This window comes from Maylandia zebra, unplaced genomic scaffold (assembly GCF_041146795.1).
Source record: "Maylandia zebra isolate NMK-2024a unplaced genomic scaffold, Mzebra_GT3a scaffold11, whole genome shotgun sequence".
Taxonomy (NCBI): Eukaryota; Metazoa; Chordata; class Actinopteri; order Cichliformes; family Cichlidae; genus Maylandia; species Maylandia zebra.
Window position 1 is genome coordinate 9743031 of NW_027490041.1, and position 8272 is coordinate 9751302.

The following is an 8272-nucleotide window of genomic DNA, read 5'->3' on the forward strand; positions in this document are numbered from 1 at the left end:
TACGTTATACAGAAGAAAAGAATATATCGCGATATATATCGTTACCGCACATGCTTCAAATTATACCGCGATATGGATTTTAGGCCATATTGCCCAGCCCTAACTCCCAATTTATTTACAACATTTGAAACATACAGTGTAGCTCCGTCAAAACACTCCAAGGCCAAGTGAAAGTGCTGAGAGGGAAAAGATCATGATTAATGATTTATTTAAACTCATAACTGGGTGCAGCAGCTGAGCTTTGACCTGTGAGCTGCAGCTTAAGCTTCTTTTATGGTTCAGTGTTTAATATGTAAACTGTTTATCACTGCAGAGACGCCTACAGGCTATCTACTGTTCAAAAGTGAATTGTTATACACAGTGCAGCAGCTGACCGTTGACCTGTGAGCTTCAGCCTCTTTGCTGGTGTGAAGTGTTTAATGTGACGCAGTCTGCAGACACAGACGACTGCTGACGGAGAAGAAGCAGAGGATTTTCTCTGTTTCTACACAGACCTGGTCCAGACAGCAGAGAGCTGCAGAGTGAAGACGTTCATTGGAAGAAGAAGCTGAGTAAGTTCAACGTCCTCTTTGAATCCTGGATCAGGAAGTGAATATTTGGTGTTTAAATAAGGTTTCTGTCTTTGACTCAGTCTGCTGTCACTTTTTAGAGAGAAAAGGAGATTTTAGATTAACTGGTGTTCCTGCTGCTCCAGCATTAAAGCACAGTATAGGTGACTGCGCTGATGCCTGTTTATAATTTCACCAAAGCTAATAAACTGTTGGCTAAATTTTCTTGTTTTCAGATGTAAACAGAGGTGAGAGGAGCAGATAATAAGGATTAAATATTATGCTGAATAACTAAATTCTGCTAGTCTGTGACGTAACTCCCAGCAGCATCGCCTCATTTCTTTGACCTTTAACATGAGTTAGCTTAGCTAGCAGAGCAGCTATCTCTGCTGTCTGTCATGTGACCGAGTCAAGTGTGTGTAGTAGACTTGTTAGCATAGCTAGCAGGCTGAAAGAAGCTAGCAAACTGTGTGAACACTTTGTAAGAGGTGAGCAGTGAAGGATAAGGAGCTCCTCCAAATGCTGATAATGCACTTAACCTGAATTTACTGCTTGTTACATTATATGTGATGTTCAGTCAAAAACAATTACTTAAATTAACATTATTATTAGTAGTAGTATTAGTATTAGTATTTGTTTATTATTCATGACATGGCTCCCTACTGTAGTGGTTTGAACAACTGATCTGTGGTTATTGTGTCCCTGCAAATTCAACAATGCGCCTCAATGCAAAGCATCAAACAAATATTTTTATTATCAAGTCCTACTGGATGAATCACCGTAGCTCTGACAGTGAAGCACACTCATTTTTATTGGTAGTCACCTTGTAAGCAATGTTCCCTCTAAGCTGCGCACTGTTGGCACGGTCTCTGCGCAGAGAAAATCTGTATTGAGCACACAAAAAGAATTCTAACCTGAATTGAAATTAAAGTAAATATGTGCCGGTGTTTTAGCAAAGCGGCTGATGTGGAGTGAAGCCACGTTAATGACAACGTGTACAACCATTGGAGATGTGAGCAGGACAGACGGAACAACTGACAGGAAAAGTGTGGACTTTATACCAGTTTTTAAATTGTGTTGATCGACCACGTAAAACCAGAGTTATGATAAAAATATCTGCAATGTTTGGTTTTCTTCCTGAATACTGTCGTTGTTTATATTTACTGCAGGAAGAAACGGTAAAAACTGCGTTTTATAAGGAAAACGCTCGAAAGCCTGTGAGCAAAAACAATACCAACCCCCAGCCTTTCCTATTGGTCGAAAAATGTACCATGTCGACCAATCAAAACATGGCATTTAGTTGTTAAGAAACGGAGTGACGGCGGTGTTTTGAGATGTGAGAGATTTGAGACGTTTAGAGCAAATCTTGTGTAGTTAGTGTGTAGTTAGTGTGTAGTTAGTGTGTAGTGTAGTCAATAGTGTTGTTGTGTGTGTCAGAACAATGAGGCGACTGCTGAGTGTTACAGGTGTTACAGCAGTGACACATCTGCTGTTGTCAGGCCTGCAGGTATCAGGCTGATGTTCTCCTTCATCTCATAGTGGACAGAAATTATTTTTTGGAGCGGCACAAATAATTTGTGTGGCATCAGATTTGATGCAGAACAGCTGATTGTTCTGTAAATAGTTTGAAATGTTTATTTAAAAAAAAACACCTTGGCTGTAGTTTTTTGCAGTAAACAGCTGCAAAAAACTCTGTTTGCAAAACTCAGTTACTTTTTTGAAGAAGTAACTATATAATTAACTGCCCAACATTGGTCATTATTTACTGTATGTTGCAGACAGAGTTACAGACTCTCTCCCAGACCACAGACTCATAATACAGTCAGAGCTTTATTTAAAGAAAGTTGTGTTTTCAAAATTGAAGTTCAAGTTATTTTTCCTTCCAATAGTGTTAACATGCTACAGGTCATGAACAAGATTTTCTTTTTTAACTTTCATTGTAAGTGGGCTAAAGCAGTTAATTAAAAGTCGTCTAACAGAAATGTAAACGCTGTAAATTGATTATTTTAATAAACATGTAACTTGGATGGATTCGACGCTGGCGTGACCACAGTGCACACGTCTAATGTCGCTCACAGTGGATCGCTCAGGGAGTTTGTGTGTTCGCTCAGACAAGTGAAACATTAGAGGGAACATTGCTTGTAAGTGCAAGCTTTAAACTCTCATGGATGAGTAAAACTCATTAGAAACACTGGCGAGCAGTGAGTGAATAACAGGTCTGACAGCAGCAGCAGGGACGGTGCTGTCATAGTTTAATGTGGAGTCTGTTTGAACTCAAACACTGAAGAGCAAAGAAAAGAACTTTAATGGTTCTGGGTCCCTTTGACCAAGCACTTTGCATTTTTTGTATTATGGTTTATGGTTCTGGTTCATTTACAGTCTTATTTATGCTTCTTTGAGTTTCTTATACTTCCTGTTTAGTTCCTTGATCATTAGATTCCCTCTGTGTCTCTGTGTGCCTCTGTGTGTTTCTGTGTGTGTTTGTGTGTGTTTGTGTGAGGCCTGGTGCTCCATTCTATATTTCCTCAGCCTGTCATGTCTCTCTTGTCTCCTCTTTCCCTCGCTCACTCTCGTCTGCCTTTCCTCCACTCCTCTGTCAAGCTCACGTGTCAGTGTTGTGTTCCTTTGTTTGCTGTTTTATTGTGAAAGTCTTGCATTCTTTCTTCAGTGTGTTTCATTTTTCCTGTGAAGGTTCTCAGTCATCCAGGTCATCATAGTTTAAGGAGCTTGGAAAGAAAAGCATCTGGACTTCTATAAGTTGCTTGAAGATGTTTCGCCGTTATATTTGGGTCCTACCCTGTCTGCATTATGCAGCTAGTTCAAGACCAACATTTTTCTAGTTTCCCAAACAGTGAATCAGTGTGTGTCAGTGAATGCATCGTGTGTGCTTCAGGCTCCATCTAGTGGACTGATAGCAGAGCAGCTGATGGCAGCTTCCTCTGCCTCACACTGCTGTCTGACTGCATCCAGCTGACACTGAGATGAAGCAGGAAAGAAGCAGCTGATATTTGGACAGCACACATGATGAAAGGAGGATTTCAGCTGATGTGCACATGAATGATTTGTGTTTCCTCTGCAGGTAGAAAGTGTGTGTGAGCTGATGTGAATTGAGCAGCATGGATCAGTGTGAGGACAGAGAGGAGGGAGTCCCTCCCTCTAAAAGCACTCTGTGTGGGGAACATGAGAGTCAGACCAAAGCTCAGAGGTGAGATGACCATCTCTAACTGTCCATGACTCTTCTCCATGTCACAGCTCAGCACTCACATCACTGCTGCATCATTATTCACAGGAACCAGCCTGGACCTCCATCCAGCTCTGTGTCCTGTGAAAGTAACTCAGTCAAAGATGCCCTTAAGAGATTTGAGCAAAGACAGTCAGCTGAGAAAAGGTAAGCTAATACCAATAATATCAGCTGATATGTGATGAGAATTTTACTGAAGATTTATAACTTTTTCAGGATCCATCAGAGACTCAAACCTGGACCTCCACCCAGCTCTGTGTCCTTACAGAGTGACTGGTCTAAAGGTCTTCCCATTCATTTTAAAGTCCAGCCTGTGTCTGCAGCAGAGAGGTGAGCTGTTAGTAACATGAACTCTCTGATTTAAATGATTTGATGTTTCCTGGTTTCTAAAATGCATCTCTGTAGCAGAGCAGTGTCTCAAAAGACACACAGGCTCAGCTGTAACTGTCATTTCATCTGGTTTAAGACACATTTGGATTCAATTGGCTGTTTTTAACTATGTATTTTAATCAGAGGTGTAAATTTAGACCTCACACATCTGGATCCTAAACTATGATAGAAACAGCTAGCAGTGGGTAGTTTGACTTTGATACGCTGCTCTAGAAAGCAAACAAAGGTTTGTGCAGCTCCTCTTCAGAAAAGTGTTCAGAGAGCAGCTGCTGTATTAGACAAAGGCTCGTCATGTGAGCCCAGATGTGTGTAACAGCTGGATGAAGGAGAACCATCACAGTCGCGTCTCCATCCCGCTTTTATTAATTAACTTCCTGTTGCTTACAGATGACAGGAACACAAAGTGTTTGTGCCACGTGATGCTGCATGAATTGTTTAAATGTCCATGATGGTTTTTCACAGGAACCAGCCTGCACCTCCACCCAGCTCTGTGTCCTTAAGGAGTGACCGGTCTAAAGGTGGTCTCATTGATTTTAAAGTCCAGCCTGTGTCTGCTGCAGAGAGGTGAGCTGTTAGCAACATGAACTCTTTGATTAAACTGCTCGATGTTGTTGGATATAAACTACAAACACGTCGTTCCCTCAGTCCCATTTAAACTGTCTTTTAAAACAAGCCTTTGGTTTCTAAACAACTGAAAACCCACTTCAGCAAACAGGAAGTGATCAGAGCATCCGTCCACTTCCTGTCAGGCCCTGCAAACATTTCATATTGAAGAAAAGTAGTTGACATCTCACATTTTTACTCCACCACATTCAACCATTTTGACATTTTACAGCATGAAACTCTTGTCACATGACTCCTGTTATGTTATAGAGTCATGTGACCACCAGGGAGGGATTTGTATGGATGAAACACATTCAAATCAATCTGATTCATCAATGGAAACATTTTTGGTGTAAATGCAGCAACACTGAAAACGCTGAAGATAAAAACACAACAGATGAAATATGAACAAATCGAGGCTTTGAGTACACGTGTGTGTGTTTGAGACAGAGATAAATGGATTGTGTGTCTGTCCTATTGCTGCGTGAGGGTTTTATTGTAGATTTTGTGCGTGTACACTTTTGACCACGAAGGTGTTGAAAGGGCGTAAAACAGTTGGAGGCACCAGAGTGAACACTAGTGCTGTCAGTAGATTAAAACATGACTAATTAATGACACAATCTTCTGTCATTAATCCTGATTAATCACAATTACTTGATCAATAGCTGCAGTTACATTTTTCCAACTTTATATTTAAGCCTGTAACAGACGTTTACACCATATAATGAAGTCAATGCAGAATAAACACAAAGAATGTTAAACGCTTCAATTCAAAGAGACTTTGAATAGTTTTCAGTCTTTAACTCAGCTTCTCTGCTGTAAATACAACTTTGTAACAAACATATATACTAAAAGCTAAGTGTGCACTAATATATAATAATATATAATCTATATTACTGCTGTTAATGAAAATGTTTAATCAGACTCATCACAGGGTTACTGTGGATTCATTTGGATTAATCACCATTAAACATCATTTTTAATGTAAACGAATCAAATTTCATTTCATGAGCAAACAGACTCGAGAGAAAAGGGCAAATTTACACACTTAACATGTTTATTGAACATGTAAACATTGATTAACCTCCTGAATGAGCCGACCCCCCCAGGGACAGTCCTGCATGCTAATGATGGGCTCTGCTCTGTACCTGCAGGATTCTGTCAGCCACAAACTCCTCAGCTGATCCTGAATCTGAGCCCATCTGTCAAACAATCATTTTCTTCACAGGTCTGTGGAGGTGGCACTGATCCTGCAGCAGTCTAACACTCTCTGTCACTCTTCTTCAAGTCTTTGACACGAGGAACCAAAACTATGTTATTAACAACACTAACAGGTCTGCAGTTTGTCCACTTGGCAGTTGTGTCATCAGTGCTTTGCATTGTTGTGATATTTTAAGCTGGAAGTGCTTCGGTGACAAGAAAATTCCTTCTGTCACGATGTGCAGAATCCTTCATGTTGGTCGGCTGGTCCGTCTTGTTATTTTTTTAATACTCAAACTTTCCATCGAGAGGTCAGTGTGTGTTTGTCATCTTCCATATTGAGCTGATTGGTTCAGCTGCCGTCACTAACAGATGTGCTGCACATCTGCACGTGTGCAAAGGTAACTCTACTCGGACAAACTGCTCGAAGTGCGTTGATAGAAACATTTCAGGGATTTTGAGTCGTTCTGCTCTCCAGATGTGTCGTGTTAAAGGTTTTTATCATGTTAATCATGATAACAGATGAACCCCTAACCCTAACCCTACATGTTAATTTTGACAGCACTGGTAAATCCTTTTTAATGTTCTTCTGTCAGATCATTGATTAGACTCGACTCCAAATACGAGACTCAGAAAACTCAAATGAAAACTCAAATCAAAGCAATGAGAAAAGGACTTCTTCTGTTAGAATGAAAACATATGGAAGTGGTCAGGTTTCAAACACTCGATGAATCTGCTGCACAGTTACATTCAGGGACCTTTGGCCTCCTGAGAGCATTAGTTGATGGTTCATCACAGTTTTCTCAAAGTTTCCTCTGAGCTTCTGCAGCATCATCACTTCCATCACTGATGAAAGAAAGTTCATAGAAAACAGAAAATATATCTTCAGAATCTGAGAGTCTAAAACTTGACAGACTTGATTCAGATGAAGTTATTTGAGCAGAAACTCCTGGATCTTTATCCTGTGTTGATCTAATCCTTCATGGTTCTTCCACAGAGTGGAGCAGCAGAGCTCAGAGGTTCCCAGTGGTCAGTCTGCCCAGCAGCATCAAACACAGCTGGACTCCATATTTATGGTCTGTACATGTACAACAACTACTTTATTATTAATAATAATGCATTTATTTATAGGTCCCTTTCAGAACACCAAGGACTCTGTGGACTAAATGACCAAAAGAAACAAACTTTGAAATCAGACGGTGCAAATGTGATCACAGGGAAACGTTTTAAACATCGAGGCTTTAAACAGAAACCAAAGTGAAACAGTTTGTAGTCGAGATCAGTGGGAATGAAGCTGAATAACTGTTTCTTCAATAACTTTGAGCTCTTAAAAAAGAAAAAACAGCTGAAAGTCTGGCTGCTCTTATGAAAAGTACAGAGAAATTATGGGTCGCTCAACACTTGTGCACAATATAAGAGTTTAAATAAATCTAAAGAATAACTCAAAATCCTACAATCATACTGAGAAAATCATCTACAGCTAACTATCCAAGTGGATTTGTTTAAGACAGCTCCATCTGCTGGTGGCCCTCTGCAGGTGCATGAAAGGGGCGTGTTTATAGTGAAAGTAGTAGAGAAAGTAAACCCCACGGGAAGAAGGGAGGACTCTCAGCAGCTTCCAGCTCATATTCACACATTTGACTTCTCACTGAAAGCAGCAAGTTTGAGTGTCTGTACCTTAGTTAGAAGAGATAACATGTCAGTAGTAATTAGAGTTGATTGAGCAATGCTGTCCTTGTAATGTAGTTTATGATTTTTATGGACAAGTCCAGTTTTTCTGTAGAGCCTCTCAACTTGGTGACAGCAGTCAAAGTTCACGTGTAAACCAGAGCAGCAAATCAGGTCCAAATGTGTTGTTCACAGTGAGTGGGATCATCATTGGCTGCTATGTTAACCTCCTGCAGCAGGATGTGTTTGGTCAGAGAATGGATAGATCACTAAGTCATTGTTGAGTTTAGGGAGACAGTAGACAGTTGCAGTAGGTTCAGCCAGTTGACACACAGTAGATAAAATAACTGAAGGCAGGAGCAGACACCTGTATGACTTTCCACCTCTCACATAGATTATTTCCCTGGGCAGCGCCACAGGGCTGGTAGATGTAAACAAAGCTGGAGGAGAGGATTGATTCATCTGAGAAAAGTCACAGAGTTGTGTCTTGATGCTCAATCATCCAGGTACGTAAATCCCAAAAAGCTTGATTCTGTTCATCTGGATGTTTTCAGTGGGAGAAACGTTTCATCATCATCAGGTGACTTCTTCAGTCTCAGCTGACTGCAGGTTTCAATCTCAT

At 40.5% G+C, this 8272-nt stretch overlaps 1 long non-coding RNA gene across 1 annotated transcript; it reads left to right on the forward strand.

The window, feature by feature from the left end:
- Positions 1-322: 322 nt before the first annotated feature.
- Positions 323-4103, forward strand: LOC143416017 (uncharacterized). Its single transcript, XR_013096440.1, has 4 exons — positions 323-551; positions 3628-3753; positions 3838-3936; positions 4006-4103. It is a non-coding gene; the product is annotated as an uncharacterized LOC143416017 (long non-coding RNA).
- The last annotated feature ends 4169 nt before the right edge of the window (positions 4104-8272 follow it).